We start from the raw sequence: 15,062 nt of genomic DNA on the forward strand, positions 1-15,062 counted from the left end.
AAGGTCCGCCCCTGAGGCGGCGGCTCGAGGTGCAAGGGAGTCCGGCAAGAAGTGTGGCGGCCCAGGCTGCTGCCAGGGCTTTTTGGATCACCGAGCACGGTACGGCTTCTCCTGCCCCAAGACGTGTCGTGAATTGCAGGTTTCCTGGCACTGCCTGAGTGGCTGTACGTATGGAGGGACCGTTCCTCTCGCTGAGAAGCCTGGGGGCTCTGAGTTGCCCCGGCTGCTGGAGGACTCCCAGATCACTGGCTCCTCCTTGGAGCGGCGCTGCCTGCCTTGTCGGGGTGGGGAGCCAGCCAGCACGTGCTCGGATCGATGACGACACCCTCTCATGCATTCCTTGGAAAATCTGAACAAAATGAGTGAGAACTCACTACCGTCTCCTCATCGAAACTGAGGTCCAGCACGTTGCCTCCCTTGGGGTTAAGGGTTTGACTGGTTAGCAAGAGGGCTTCTCTGACTGCGCCACGCACACGCATGGAGGAGCCAGGTCACCACCATTTGCGAGGCTCCCATCTGCGGGTGGGCCGTGTCCAGATGTTCGAGCAGCCCTCTTGGAATGTGGGGTCCATGGTGAAGGGCACTGAGGAGCAGAAGAGGCATCCGGCTTGTGCAGTGGTGGTAGGTGTCGCAGTCGATCCTGGCTTCGGACAGTGAGCTCTTCTCTCAGGGCGGTGCATTTTGTCCTGGTTCCTGCTGCAAGTGTGCTAATTGGGGCTCTCGTGATGTCGATTCTGACGCAAGGAAGCTTCTGTGGTGTCTGATTGGAGGCCCAGGTCAGATCTGAGGCCCTGGCCATTGCGGCCCTTTGGGTTGGTGAGATTGCTGAGTACCCTGTGGGCTGCAGCGGCTGCAGAGACCTAGGGGAACGGTGGCAGTTGTGAAAGTTAATAGGCCTCATTTCTGCCCTTGGCAGTTCCTGAATTGCAAGTCCTGTCACATGCTTGAGTCTTGGAGGTCGCCATGGACTGTGTTGTGGTCACAGGCCTGCATTGCTCCTGCATGTTGACCAGAGCCCCAGAGGAGAATGGTTGGGCAGGTGAGGAAAAGCGCAGTGTGATTGCCTGGGATGTTATGTCTGCTGAGGCTGCAGGCACTGTCGTTCTTTTTTCACTGATACATAGTGTGGTCCTGTTGAAGCTGCCCTCAGCTGGGTACAGAGGAGGGGGCATTGCTTGTGCCTGGGAGGCTCAGTGAAAGGTGACGTTTGTGTCCTTGGTGGCCTGCTGCCGGTAGAAGGACTCCCGAAGGGTATCTTCGGTGCCTTGAAGAGTTGCAAGAAGAGAGGCCAAGCAAGCAGCCCTGTGGGTTGTTATGTGGAGTGTGCACATGCCCGTTGGCCGCCATTTGTCCCCTGGGCCTGGAATTACCTAGGCTCCCTAAGGTTGGGGCCAGTCAGCCGGCCCTGATAGCACCAATGTGTTTGCCCCCTGGCAATGGAGCATCAAGCTTGGAGGCCCATGGTTCTCGTAGAGATAGGTCATTGGTTGGAATACCCAGGCTGACTCAATGTAGGAGCCAGCAGCTCCCATGGCGCTTTGGCAGAGACCTGTGGCATCCAGGGTCTTCCCCTGACAGGTCTTGTGAAGTCTTCATGAAAGCATCCTTAATGATCTGAGTGCACGCGGTCATTTTGCGCCCCGTCATCCTGTGGGTGTTCCTGCTTGAGGATTGTCCCTGTGTGTGCCGAGGCCTTGGAGGCTTCAGATTTGGGTGAGTGACCCTTGGGGCAGGATGAGTCCAATGTGGACCACGCCCTGCATTATGGGAGCTTTCTGTGGGGTTTGGTCAGTAGCCTGGTCCCTACAGGGTGTGGATGTGAGGATAATCTGGCCAGGAAAGGGATCCCGTTTCTGTTGGAGTGACCCCTGGATCCTGATACCTGAGGAAGTCCAAGTCCCATCCTTCCTTTCTGTCAGAGGCCGCCCAATGAGTGGACTGACTGGCAGGAAGAGACGCATGCCTTGAATTCTGCTCCTATTCGAGGGTGCGCTGGGCCGAATCTACCATAGTGCCAAGTTCACCTTACTCTGTAGTTCTCTGGGAAACTTTTCTGGTTAGGGTGGAGGTGAACCTTGTGCCAAGGACCCCTGAGCTGTAGTAGTAGCTACAGTCTCAGGGTACGTGGCATTGACACAGATGCTCCGCAAGGTGGCCTTGGGCGGTCAGATTTCTGTGCTTTGGTCAGAGATCATGGGTCATAGGGACTGGGAGCCTAGAGCCTACGGCAACAACGCCTCAGTGAAATTTTTCATGCAGCTGAAGGAAGATGCCAGGTGTCATCCCCCATTTCGTGGGAAGACAGGAGGTCAGGGCTCCATGAAGACGGCATGCGTGTTCAGACTGCAGGGCCTTTCAGTGCGGGCTCTGAGACTTGGCTACCTGGACATATTTCTGGACACACCCCCAAATTGCCGAGAGTGCATTCTTGTTGGTACACCGGGACACAAGCACTCAACCCCACATCGAAGCCCCTGCCACCCATGCATGCTGAGTCAGAAAGACACCCACATGACCTTGAGCCTAATTTGCTGCACTCTTTTGAACGGTAGGTAACCAGTGGTCTGTAAGGGATGGATGTAGTTGGGTTGCAGATACAGGCCTTCCCCCAGTGAAACCTCTGCATCAGTGTTACTCAGTGAGAGACCAAGTCCACATCTCAAGTGTTCCTGTGCTTTCTGTCCCCTCGTCAGATGCAGTTGCCAGATATGGCTGTCCATGACCCAGGAGACGAAGGTCCGCCCCTGAGGCGGCGGCTCGAGGTGCAAGGGAGTCCGGCAAGAAGTGTGGCGGCCCAGGCTGCTGCCAGGGCTTTTTGGATCACCGAGCACGGTACGGCTTCTCTTGCCCCAAGACATGTCGTGAATTGCAGGTTTCCTGGCACTGCCTGAGTGGCTGTACGTATGGAGGGACCGTTCCTCTCGCTGAGAAGCCTGGGGGCTCTGAGTTGCCCCGGCTGCTGGAGGACTCCCAGGTCACTGGCTCGTTCTTGGAGCAGCGCTGCCTGCCTTGTGGAGGTGGGGAGCCAGCCAGCACGTGCTCGGATCGATGACGACACCCTCTCATGCATTCCTTGGAAAATCTGAACAAAATGAGTGAGAACTCACTACCGTCTCCTCATCGAAACTGAGGTCCAGCACGTTGCCTCCCTTGGGGTTAAGGGTGTGACTGGTTAGCAAGAGGGCTTCTCTGACTGCGTCACACACACGCATGGAGGAGCCAGGTCACCACCATTTGCGAGGCTCCCATCTGCGGGTGGGCCGTGTCCAGATGTTCGAGCGGCCCTCTTGGAATGTGGGGTCCATGGTGAAGGGCACTGAGGAGCAGAAGAGGCATCCGGCTTGTGCAGTGGTGGTAGGTGTCGCAGTCGATCCTGGCTTCGGACAGTGAGCTCTTCTCTCAGGGCGGTGCATTTTGTCCTGGTTCCTGCTGCAAGTGTGCTAATTGGGGCTCTCGTGATGTCGATTCTGACGCAAGGAAGCTTCTGTGGTGTCTGATTGGAGGCCCAGGTCAGATCTGAGGCCCTGGCCATTGCGGCCCTTTGGGTTGGTGAGATTGCTGAGGACCCTGTGGGCTGCAGCGGCTGCAGAGACCAAGGGGAACGGTGGCAGTTGTGAAAGTTAATAGGCCTCATTTCTGCCCTTGGCAGTTCCTGAATTGCAAGTCCTGTCACATGCTTGAGTCTTGGAGGTCGCCATGGACTGTGTTGTGGTCACAGGCCTGCATTGCTCCTGCATGTTGACCAGAGCCCCAGAGGAGAATGGTTGGGCAGGTGAGGAAAAGCGCAGTGTGATTGCCTGGGATGTTACATCTGCTGAGGCTGCAGGCACTGTCGTTGTGTTTTCACTGATACATAGTGTGGTCCTATTGAAGCTGCCCTCAGCTGGGTATAGAGGAGGGCGCATTGCTTGTGCCTGGGAGGCTCAGTGACAGGTGACGTTTGTGTCCTTGGTGGCCTGCTGCCGGTAGAAGGACTCCCGAAGGGTATCTTTGGTGCCTTGAAGAGTTGCAAGAAGAGAGGCCAAGCAAGCAGCCCTGTGGGTTGTTATGTGGAGTGTGCACCTGCCCCTTGGCCGCCATTTGTCCCCTGGGCCTGGAATTACCTAGGCTCCCTAAGGTTGGGGCCAGTCAGCCGGCCCTGATAGCACCAATGTGTTCGCCCCCTGGCAATGGAGCATCAAGTTTGGAGGCCCATGGTTCTGGTAGAGATTGGCCATTGGTTGGAATACCCAGGCTGACTCAGTGTAGGAGCCAGCAGCTCCCATGGCGCTTTGGCAGAGACCTGTGGCATCCAGGGTCTTCCCCTGACAGGTCTTCTGAAGTCTTCATGAAAGCATCCTTAGTGATCTGTGTGCACGCGGTCATTTTGCCACCCGTCATCCTGTGGGTGTTCCTGCTTGAGGATTGTCCCTGTGTGTGCCGAGGCCTTGGAGGCTTCAGATTTGGGTGAGTGACCCTTGGGGCAGGATGAGTCCAATGTGGACCACGCCCTGCATTATGGGAGCTTTCTATAGGGTGTGGTCAGTAGCCTGGTCCCTACAGGGTGTGGATGTGAGGATAATCTGGCCAGGAAAGGGATCCCGTTTCTGTGGGAGTGACCTCTGGATCCTGGTACCTGAGGAAGTCCAAGTCCCATCCTTCCTTTCTGTCAGAGGCCGCCCAATGAGTGGACTGACTGGCAGGAAGAGACGCATGCCTTGAATTCTGCTCCTATTCGAGGGTGCGCTGGGGCAAATCTGCCCTAGTACCAAGTTCACCTTACTCTGTAGTTCTCTGGGAAAATTTTCTGGTTAGGGTGGAGGTGAACCTTGTGCCAAGGACCGCTGAGCTGTAGTAGTAGCTACAGTCTCAGGGTACGTGGCATTGACACAGATGCTCCGCAAGGTGGCCTTGGGCGGTCAGATTTCTGTGCTTTGGTCAGAGATCATGGGTCATGCAGACTGGGAGCCTAGAGCCTACGTCAACAGCCCCTCAGTGAAATTTTTCATGCGGCTAAAGGAAGATGCCATGTGTAATCTCCCATTTCGTGGGAGGACAGGAGGTCAGGGCTCCATGAAGACGGCATGCGTGTTCAGACTGCAGGCCCTTTCAATGCGGGCTCTGAGACTTGGCTACCTGGACATATTTCTGGACATACCCCCAAATTGCCGAGAGTGCATTCTTGTTGGTACACTGGGACACAGGCACTCAACCCCACATCAAAGCCCCTGCCACCCATGCATGCTGAGTCAGAAAGACACCCACATGACCTTGAGCCTAATTTGCTGCACTCTTTTGAACGATAGGTAACCAGTGGTCTGTAAGGGATGGATGTAGTTGGGTTGCAGATACAGGCCTTCCCCCATTGAAACCTCTGCATCAGTGTTACTCAGTGAGAGACCAAGTCCACATCTCAAGTGTTCCTGTGCTTTCTGTCCCCTCGTCAGATGCAGTTGCCAGATATGGCTGTCCATGACCCAGGAGACGAAGGTCCGCCCCTGAGGCGGCGGCTCGAGGTGCAAGGGAGTCCGGCAAGAAGTGTGGCAGCCCAGCGTGGTGCCAGGGCTTTTTGGATCACCGAGCACGGTACGGCTTCTCCTGCCCCAAAACGTGTCGTGAATTTCAGGTTTCCTGGCACTGCCTGAGTGGCTGTACGTATGGAGGGACCGTTCCTCTTGCTGAGAAGCCTGGGGGCTCTGAGTTGCCCTGGCTGCTGGAGGACTCCCAGGTCACTGGTTCCTCCCTGGAGCGGCGCTGCCTGCCCTGTGGAGGTGGGGAGCCAGCCAGCACGTGCTCGGATCGATGACGACACCCTCTCATGCATTCCTTGGAAATCTGAACAAAATGAGTGAGAACTCACTACCGTCTCCTCATCGAAACTGAGGTCCAGCACGTTGCCTCCCTTGGGGTTAAGGGTGGGACTGGTTAGCAAGAGGGCTTCTCTGACTGCGTCACACACACGCATGGAGGAGCCAGGTCACCACCATTTCCGAGGCTCCCATCTGCGGATGGGCCGTCTCCAGATGTTCGAGCGGCCTTCTTGGAATGTGGGGTCCATGGTGAAGGGCACTGAGGAGCAGAAGAGGCATCCGGCTTGTGCAGTGGTGGTAGGTGTCGCAGTCGATCCTGGCTTCGGACAGTGAGCTCTTCTCTCAGGGCGGTGCATTTTGTCCTGGTTCCTGCTGCAAGTGTGCTAATTGGGGCTCTCGTGATGTCGATTCTGACGCAAGGAAGCTTCTGTGGTGTCTGATTGGAGGCCCAGGTCAGATCTGAGGCCCTGGCCATTGCGGCCCTTTGGGTTGGTGAGATTGCTGAGTACCCTGTGGGCTGCAGCGGCTGCAGAGACCTAGGGGAACGGTGGCAGTTGTGAAAGTTAATAGGCCTCATTTCTGCCCTTGGCAGTTCCTGAATTGCAAGTCCTGTCACATGCTTGAGTCTTGGAGGTCGCCATGGACTGTGTTGTGGTCACAGGCCTGCATTGCTCCTGCATGTTGACCAGAGCCCCAGAGGAGAATGGTTGGGCAGGTGAGGAAAAGCGCAGTGTGATTGCCTGGGATGTTATGTCTGCTGAGGCTGCAGGCACTGTCGTTCTGTTTTCACTGACACATAGTGTGGTCCTTTTGAAGCTGCCCTCAGCTGGGTACAGAGGAGGGGGCATTGCTTGTGCCTGGGAGGCTCAGTGAAAGGTGACGTTTGTGTCCTTGGTGGCCTGCTGCCGGTAGAAGGACTCCCGAAGGGTATCTTCGGTGCCTTGAAGAGTTGCAAGAAGAGAGGCCAAGCAAGCAGCCCTGTGGGTTGTTATGTGGAGTGTGCACATGCCCGTTGGCCGCCATTTGTCCCCTGGGCCTGGAATTAACTAGGCTCCCTAAGGTTGGGGCCAGTCAGCCGGCCCTGATAGCACCAATGTGTTTGCCCCCTGGCAATGGAGCATCAAGCTTGGAGGCCCATGGTTCTGGTAGAGATTGGTCATTGGTTGGAATACCCAGGCTGACTCAATGTAGGAGCCAGCAGCTCCCATGGCGCTTTGGCAGAGACCTGTGGCATCCAGGGTCTTCCCCTGACAGGTCTTGTGAAGTCTTCATGAAAGCATCCTTAATGATCTGAGTGCACGCGGTCATTTTGCGCCCCGTCATCCTGTGGGTGTTCCTGCTTGAGGATTGTCCCTGTGTGTGCCGAGGCCTTGGAGGCTTCAGATTTGGGTGAGTGACCCTTGGGGCAGGATGAGTCCAATGTGGACCACGCCCTGCATTATGGGAGCTTTCTGTGGGGTTTGGTCAGTAGCCTGGTCCCTACAGGGTGTGGATGTGAGGATAATCTGGCCAGGAAAGGGATCCCGTTTCTGTTGGAGTGACCCCTGGATCCTGATACCTGAGGAAGTCCAAGTCCCATCCTTCCTTTCTGTCAGAGGCCGCCCAATGAGTGGACTGACTGGCAGGAAGAGACGCATGCCTTGAATTCTGCTCCTATTCGAGGGTGCGCTGGGCCGAATCTGCCCTAGTGCCAAGTTCACCTTACTCTGTAGTTCTCTGGGAAACTTTTCTGGTTAGGGTGGAGGTGAACCTTGTGCCAAGGACCCCTGAGCTGTAGTAGTAGCTACAGTCTCAGGGTACGTGGCATTGACACAGGTGCTCCGCAAGGTGGCCTTGGGCGGTCAGATTTCTGTTCTTTGGTCAGAGATCATGGGTCATGCAGACTGGGAGCCTAGAGCCTACGTCAACAGCGCCTCAGTGAAATTTTTCATGGGGCTGAAGGAAAATGCCAGGTGTCATCCCCCATTTCGTGGGAGGACAGGAGGTCAGGGCTCCATGCAGACGGCATGCGTGTTCAGACTGCAGGGCCTTTCAGTGCGGGCTCTGAGACTTGGCTACCTGGACATATTTCTGGACACACCCCCAAATTGCCAAGAGTGCATTCTTGTTGGTACACCGGGACACAAGCACTCAACCCCACATCGAAGCCCCTGCCACCCATGCATGCTGAGTCAGAAAGACACCCACATGACCTTGAGCCTAATTTGCTGCACTCTTTTGAACGGTAGGTAACCAGTGGTCTGTAAGGGATGGATGTAGTTGGGTTGCAGATACAGGCCTTCCCCCAGGGAAACCTCTGCATCAGTGTTACTCAGTGAGAGACCAAGTCCACATCTCAAGTGTTCCTGTGCTTTCTGTCCCCTCGTCAGATGCAGTTGCCAGATATGGCTGTCCATGACCCAGGAGACGAAGGTCCGCCCCTGAGGCGGCGGCTCGAGGTGCAAGGGAGTCCGGCAAGAAGTGTGGCGGCCCAGGCTGCTGCCAGGGCTTTTTGGATCACCGAGCACGGTACGGCTTCTCCTGCCGCAAGACGTGTCGTGAATTGCAGGTTTCCTGGCACTGCCTGAGTGGCTGTACGTATGGAGGGACCGTTCCTCTTGCTGAGAAGCCTGGGGGCTCTGAGTTGCCCCGGCTGCTGGAGGACTCCCAGGTCACTGGCTCCTCCTTGGAGCGGCGCTGCCTGACTTGTGGAGGTGGGGAGCCAGCCAGCACCTGCTCGGATCGATGACGACACCCTCTCATGCATTCCTTGGAAAATCTGAACAAAATGAGTGAGAACTCACTACCGTCTCCTCATCGAAACTGAGGTCCAGCACGTTGCCTCCCGTGGGGTTAAGGGTGTGACTGGTTAGCAAGAGGGCTTCTCTGACTGCGTCACACACACGCATGGAGGAGCCAGGTCACCACCATTTGCGAGGCTCCCATCTGCGGGTGGGCCGTGTCCAGATGTTCGAGCGGCCTTCTTGGAATGTGGGGTCCATGGTGAAGGGGACTAAGGAGCAGAAGAGGCATCCGGCTTGTGCAGTGGTGGTAGGTGTCGCAGTCGATCCTGGCTTCGGACAGTGAGCTCTTCTCTCAGGGCGGTGTGTTTTGTCTTGGTTCCTGCTGCAAGTGTGCTAATTGGGGCTCTCGTGATGTCGATTCTGACGCAAGGAAGCTTCTGTGGTGTCTGATTGGAGGCCCAAGTCAGATCTGAGGCCCTGGCCATTGCGGCCCTTTGGGTTGGTGAGATTGCTGAGGACCCTGTGGGCTGCAGCGGCTGCAGAGACCTAGGGGAACGGTGGCAGTTGTGAAAGTGAATAGGCCTCATTTCTGCCCTTGGCAGTTCCTGAATTGCAAGTCCTGTCACATGCTTGAGTCTTGGAGGTCGCCATGGACTGTGTTGTGGTCACAGGCCTGCATTGCTCCTGCAGTTTGACCAGAGCCCCAGAGGAGAATGGTTGGGCAGGTGAGGAAAAGCGCAGTGTGATTGCCTGGGATGTTATGTCTGCTGAGGCTGCAGGCACTGTCGTTCTGTTTTCACTGATACATAGTGTGGTCCTTTTGAAGCTGCCCTCAGCTGGGTACAGAGGAGGGGGCATTGCTTGTGCCTGCGAGGCTCAGTGAAAGGTGACGTTTGTGTCCTTGGTGGCCTGCTGCAGGTAGAAGGACTCCCGAAGGGTATCTTCGGTGCCTTGAAGAGTTGCAAGAAGAGAGGCCAAGCAAGCAGCCCTGTGGGTTGTTATGTGGAGTGTGCACATGCCCGTGGGCCGCCATTTGTCCCCTGGGCCTGGAATTACCTAGGCTCCCTAAGGTTGGGGCCAGTCAGCCGGCCCTGATAGCACCAATGTGTCCGCCCCCTGGCAATGGAGCATCAAGCTTGGAGGCCCATGGTTCTGGTAGAGATTGGCCATTGGTTGGAATACCCAGGCTGACCCAGTGTAGGAGCCAGCAGCTCCCATGGCGCTATGGCAGAGACCTGTGGCATCCAGGGTCTTCCCCTGACAGGTCTTCTGAAGTTTTCATGAAAGCATCCTTAGTGATCTATGTGCACGCGGTCATTTTGCCCCCCATCATCCTGTGGGTGTTCCTGCTTGAGGATTGTCCCTGTGTGTGCCGAGGCCTTGGAGGCTTCAGATTTGGGTGAGTGACCCTTGAGGCAGGATGAGTCCAATGTGGACCACACCCTGCATTATGGGAGTTTACTGTGGGGTTTGGTCAGTAGCCTGGTCCCTACAGGGTGTGGACGTGAGGATAATCTGGCCAGGAAAGGGATCCCGTTTCTGTGGGAGTGGCCCCTGGATCCTGGGACCTGAGGAAGTCCAAGTCCCATCCTTCCTTTCTGTCAGAGGCCCCCCAATGAGTGGACTGACTGGCAGGAAGAGACGCATGCCTTGAATTCTGCTCCTATTCGAGGGTGCGCTGGGCCGAATCTGCCCTAGTGCCAAGTTCACCTTACTCTGTAGTTCTTTGGGAAACTTTTCTGGTTAGGGTGGAGGTGAACCTTGTGCCAAGGACCCCTGTGCTGTAGTAGTAGCTACAGTCTCAGGGTACGTGGCATTGACACAGATGCTCCGCAAGGTGACCTTGGGCGGTCAGGTTTCTGTGCTTTGGTCAGAGATCATGGGTCATGGAGACTGGGAGCCTGGAGCGTACGTCAACAGCCCCTCAGTGAAATTTTTCATGCGGCTGAAGGAAGATGCCAGGTGTCATCCCCCATTTGGTGGGAGGACAGGAGGTCAGGGCTCCATGAAGACAGGATGCGTGTTCAGACTGCAGGGCCTTTCAATGCGGGCTCTGAGACTTGGATAGCTGGACATATTTCTGGACACACCCCCAAATGCCGACAGTACATTCTTGTTGGTACACCGGGACACAGGCATTCAACCCCACATCGAATCCCCTGCCACCCATGCATGCTGAGTCAGAAAGACACCCACATGACCTTGAGCATAATTTGCTGCACTCTTTTGAACGGTAGGTAACCAGTGGTCTGTAAGGGATGGATGTAGTTGGGTTGCAGATACAGGCCTTCCCCCAGTGAAACCTCTGCATCAGTGTTACTCAGTGAGAGACCAAGTCCACATCTCAAGTGTTCCTGTGCTTTCTGTCCCCTCGTCAGGTGCAGTTGCCAGATACGGCTGTCCATGTCCCTGGAGACGAAGGTCCGCCTTGAGTCGGTGGCTCGAGGTGCAAGGGAGTCCGGCAAGAAGTGTGGCGGCCCAGGGTGGTGCCAGGGCTTTTTGGATCACCGAGCACGGTACAGCTTCTCCTGCCCCAAAACGTGTCGTGAATTGCAGGTTTCCTGGCCCTGCCTGAGTGGCAGAACGTATTGAGGGACGGTTCCTCTTGCTGAGAAGCCTGGGGGCTCTGAGTTGCCCCGGCTGCTGGAGGACTCCCAGGTCACTGGCTCCTCCTTGGAGCGACGCTGCCTGCCCTGTGGACGTGGGGAGCCAGCCAGCACGTGCTCGGATCGATGACGACACCCTCTCATGCATTCCTTGGAAATCTGAACAAAATGAGTGAGAACTCACTACCGTCTCCTCATCGAAACTGAGGTCCAGCACGTTGCCTCCCTTAGGGTTAAGGGTGGGACTGGTTAGCAAGAGGGCTTCTCTGACTGCGTCACACACACGCATGGAGGAGCCAGGTCACCACCATTTGCGAGGCTCCCATCTGCCCATGGGCCGTCTCCAGATGTTCGAGCGGCCTTCTTGGAATGTGGGGTCCATGGTGAAGGGCACTGAGGAGCAGAAGAGGCATCCGTCTTGTCCAGTGGTGGTAGGTGTCGCAGTCGATCCTGGCATCGGACAGTGAGCTCTTCTCTCAGAGCGGTGCATTTTGTCTTGGTTCTTGCTGCAAGTGTGCTAATTGGGGCTCTCGTGATGTCGATTCTGATGCAAGGAGGCTTCTATGGTGTCTGATTGGAGGCCCAGGTCAGATCTGATGCCCTGGCCATTGCGGCCCTTTGGGTTGGTGAGATTGCTGAGTACCCTGTGGGCTGTAGCGGCTGCAGAGACCTAGGGGAATGGTGGCAGTTGTGAAAGTGAATAGGCCTCATTTCTGCCCTTGGCAGTTCCTGAATTGCAAGTCCTGTCACATGCTTGAGTCTTGGAGGTCGCCATGGACTGTGTTGTGGTCACAGGCCTGCATTGCTCCTGCATGTTGACCAGAGCCCCAGAGGAGAATGGTTGGGCAGGTGAGGAAAAGCGCAGTGTGATTGCCTGGGATGTTATGTCCGCTGAGGCTGCAGGCACTGTCGTTGTGTTTTCACTGATACATAGTGTGGTCCTTTTGAAGCTGCCCTCAGCTGGGTACAGAGGAGGGGGCATTGCTTGTGCCTGGGAGGCTCAGTGACAGGTGACGTTTGTGTCGTTGGTGGCCTGCTGCCAGTAGAAGGACTCCCGAAGGGTATCTTTGGTGCCTTGAAGAGTTGCAAGAAGAGAGGCCAAGCAAGCAGCCCTGTGGGTTGTAATATGGTATGTGCACATGCCCCTTGGCCGCCATTTGTCTCCTGGGCCTGGAATTAGCTAGTCTCCCTAAGGTTGGGGCCAGTCAGCCGGCCCTGATAGCACCAATGTGTTTGCCCCCTGGCAATGGAGCACCAAGCTTGGAGGCCCATGGTTCTGGTAGAGTTTGGTCATTGGGTGGAATACCCAGGCTGACCAATGTAGGAGCCAGTAGCTCCCATGGCGCTATGGCAGAGACCTGTGGCATCCAGGGTCTTCCCCTGACAGGTCTTCTGAAGTCTTCATGAAAGCATCCTTAGTGATCTGTGTGCACGCGCTCATTTTGCCCGCTGTCATCCTGTGGGTGTTCCTGCTTGAGGATTGTCCCTGTGTGTGCCGAGGCCTTGGAGGCTTCAGATTTGGGTGAGAGACCCTTGAGGCAGGATGAGTCCAATGTGGACCACACCCTGCATTATGGGAGCTTTCTGTAGGGTGTGGTCAGTAGCCTGGTCCCTACAGGGTGTGGATGTGAGGATAATCTGGCCAGGAAAGGGATCCCGTTTGTGTGGGAGTGACCCCTGGATCCTGGTATCTGAGGAAGTCCAAGTCCCATCCTTCCTTTCTGTCAGAGGCCGCCCAAAGAGTGGACTGACTGGCAGGAAGAGACGCATGCCTTGAATTCTGCTCCTATTCGAGGGTGCGCTGGGCCGAATCTGCCCTAGTGCCAAGTTCACCTTACTCTGTAGTTTTCTGGGAAACTTTTCTGGTTAGGGTGGAGGAGAACCTTGTGCCAAGGACCCCTGTGCTGTAGTAGTAGCTACAGTCTCAGGGTACGTGGCATTCACACAGATGCTCCGCAAGGTGGCCTTGGGCGGTCAGATTTCTGTGCTTTGGTCAGAGATCATGGGTCATGGAGACTGGGAGCCTGGAGCCTACGTCAACAGCCCCTCAGTGAAATTTTGCATGGGGCTGAAGGAAGATGCCAGGTTTCATGCCCCATTTCGTGGGAGGACAGGAGGTCAGGGCTCCATGAAGACGGCATGCGTGTTCAGACTGCAGGGCCTTTCAGTGCGGGCTCTGAGACTTGGCTACCTGGACATATTTCTGGACACACCCCCAAATTGCCGAGAGTGCATTCTTGTTGGTACACTGGGACACAGGCACTCAACCCCACATCGAAGCCCCTGCCACCCATGCATGCTGAGTCAGAAAGACACCCACATGACCTTGAGCCTAATTGCTGCACTCTTTTGAACGGTAGGTAACCAATTGTCTGTAAGGGATGGATGTAGTTGGGTTGCAGATACAGGCCTTCCCCCAGTGAAACCTCTGCATCAGTATTACTCAGTGAGAGACCAAGTCCACATCTCAAGTGTTCCTGTGCTTTCTGTCCCCTCTTCAGATGCAGTTGCCTGATATGGCTGTCCATGACCAAGGAGACGAAGGTCCGCCCCTGAGGCGGCGGCCCGAGGTGCAAGGGAGTCCGGCAAGAAGTGTGGCGGCCCGGGGTGGTGCCAGGTCTTTTAGGATCACCGAGCACGGTACGGCTTCTCCTGCCCCAAGCCGTGTCGTGAATTGCAGGTTTCCTGGCCCTGCCTGAGTGGTTGTACGTATGGAGGGACCGTTCCTCTTGCTGAGAAGCCTGGGGGCTCTGAGTTGCCCCGGCTGCTGGAGGACTCCCAGGTCACTGGCTCCTCCTTGGAGCGGCGCTGCCTGCCTTGTGGAGGTGGGGAGCCAGCCAGCACGTGCTCGGATCGATGACGACACCCTCTCATGCATTCCTTGGAAAATCTGAACAAAATGAGTGAGAACTCACTACCGTCTCCTCATCGAAACTGAGGTCCAGCACGTTGCCTCCCTTGGGGTTAAGGGTGGGACTGGTTAGCAAGAGGGCTTCTCTGACTGCGTCACACACACGCATGGAGGAGCCAGGTCACCACCATTTGCGAGGCTCCCATCTGCGGGTGGGCCGTGTCCAGATGTTCGAGCGGCCTTCTTGGAATGTGGGGTCCATGGTGAAGGGGACTAAGGAGCAGAAGAGGCATCCGGCTTGTGCAGTGGTGGTAGGTGTCGCAGTCGATCCTGGCTTCGGACAGTGAGCTCTTCTCTCAGGGCGGTGCGTTTTGTCCTGGTTCCTGCTGCAAGTGTGCTAATTGGGGCTCTCGTGATGTCGATTCTGACGCAAGGAATCTTCTGTGGTGTCTGATTGGAGGCCCAGGTCAGATCTGAGGCCCTGACCATTGCGGCCCTTTGGGTTGGTGAGATTGCTGAGTACCCTGTGGGCTGCAGCGGCTGCAGAGACCTAGGGGAACGGTGGCAGTTGTGAAAGTGAATAGGCCTCATTTCTGCCCTTGGCAGTTCCTGAATTGCAAGTCCTGTCACATGCTTGAGTCTTGGAGGTCGCCATGGACTGTGTTGTGGTCACAGGCCTGCATTGCTCCTGCATGTTGACCAGAGCCCCAGAGGAGAATGGTTGGGCAGGTGAGGAAAAGCGCAGTGTGATTGCCTGGGATGTTATGTCTGCTGAGGCTGCAGGCACTGTCGTTGTGTTTTCACTGATACATAGTGTGGTCCTTTTGAAGCTGCCCTCAGCTGGGTACAGAGGAGGGGGCATTGCTTGTGCCTGGGAGGCTCAGTGAAAGGTGACGTTTGTGTCCTTGGTGGCCTGCTGCCGGTAGAAGGACTCCCGAAGGGTATCTTCGGTGCCTTGAAGAGTTGCAAGAAGAGAGGCCAAGCAAGCAGCCCTGTGGGTTGTTATGTGGAGTGTGCACATGCCCGTTGGCCGCCATTTGTCCCCTGGGCCTGGAATTACCTAGGCTCCCTAAGGTTGGGGCCAGTCAGCCGT

At 56.1% G+C, this 15,062-nt stretch overlaps 6 non-coding genes across 6 annotated transcripts; all 6 read left to right on the plus strand.

Annotated features, from left to right (window-relative positions):
• Nucleotides 1–309: 309 nt before the first annotated feature.
• On the plus strand, nt 310–402 carry LOC133068607 (small nucleolar RNA SNORD116). The gene has a single exon (XR_009695576.1). It is a non-coding gene; the product is annotated as a small nucleolar RNA SNORD116 (small nucleolar RNA).
• A 2,640-nt stretch (nt 403–3,042) lies between these two features.
• LOC133068608 (small nucleolar RNA SNORD116) lies at nt 3,043–3,135 on the plus strand. Its single transcript, XR_009695577.1, has one exon. It is a non-coding gene; the product is annotated as a small nucleolar RNA SNORD116 (small nucleolar RNA).
• Nucleotides 3,136–5,775: 2,640 nt separating this feature from the next.
• LOC133068588 (small nucleolar RNA SNORD116) lies at nt 5,776–5,867 on the plus strand. The gene has a single exon (XR_009695558.1). It is a non-coding gene; the product is annotated as a small nucleolar RNA SNORD116 (small nucleolar RNA).
• A 2,640-nt stretch (nt 5,868–8,507) lies between these two features.
• LOC133068609 (small nucleolar RNA SNORD116) lies at nt 8,508–8,600 on the plus strand. Its single transcript, XR_009695578.1, has one exon. It is a non-coding gene; the product is annotated as a small nucleolar RNA SNORD116 (small nucleolar RNA).
• A 2,638-nt stretch (nt 8,601–11,238) lies between these two features.
• LOC133068589 (small nucleolar RNA SNORD116) lies at nt 11,239–11,330 on the plus strand. Its single transcript, XR_009695559.1, has one exon. It is a non-coding gene; the product is annotated as a small nucleolar RNA SNORD116 (small nucleolar RNA).
• A 2,638-nt stretch (nt 11,331–13,968) lies between these two features.
• LOC133068610 (small nucleolar RNA SNORD116) lies at nt 13,969–14,061 on the plus strand. Its single transcript, XR_009695579.1, has one exon. It is a non-coding gene; the product is annotated as a small nucleolar RNA SNORD116 (small nucleolar RNA).
• The last annotated feature ends 1,001 nt before the right edge of the window (nt 14,062–15,062 follow it).

This window comes from Dama dama, chromosome 13 (genome assembly GCF_033118175.1).
Source record: "Dama dama isolate Ldn47 chromosome 13, ASM3311817v1, whole genome shotgun sequence".
Lineage (NCBI taxonomy): Eukaryota > Metazoa > Chordata > Mammalia > Artiodactyla > Cervidae > Dama > Dama dama.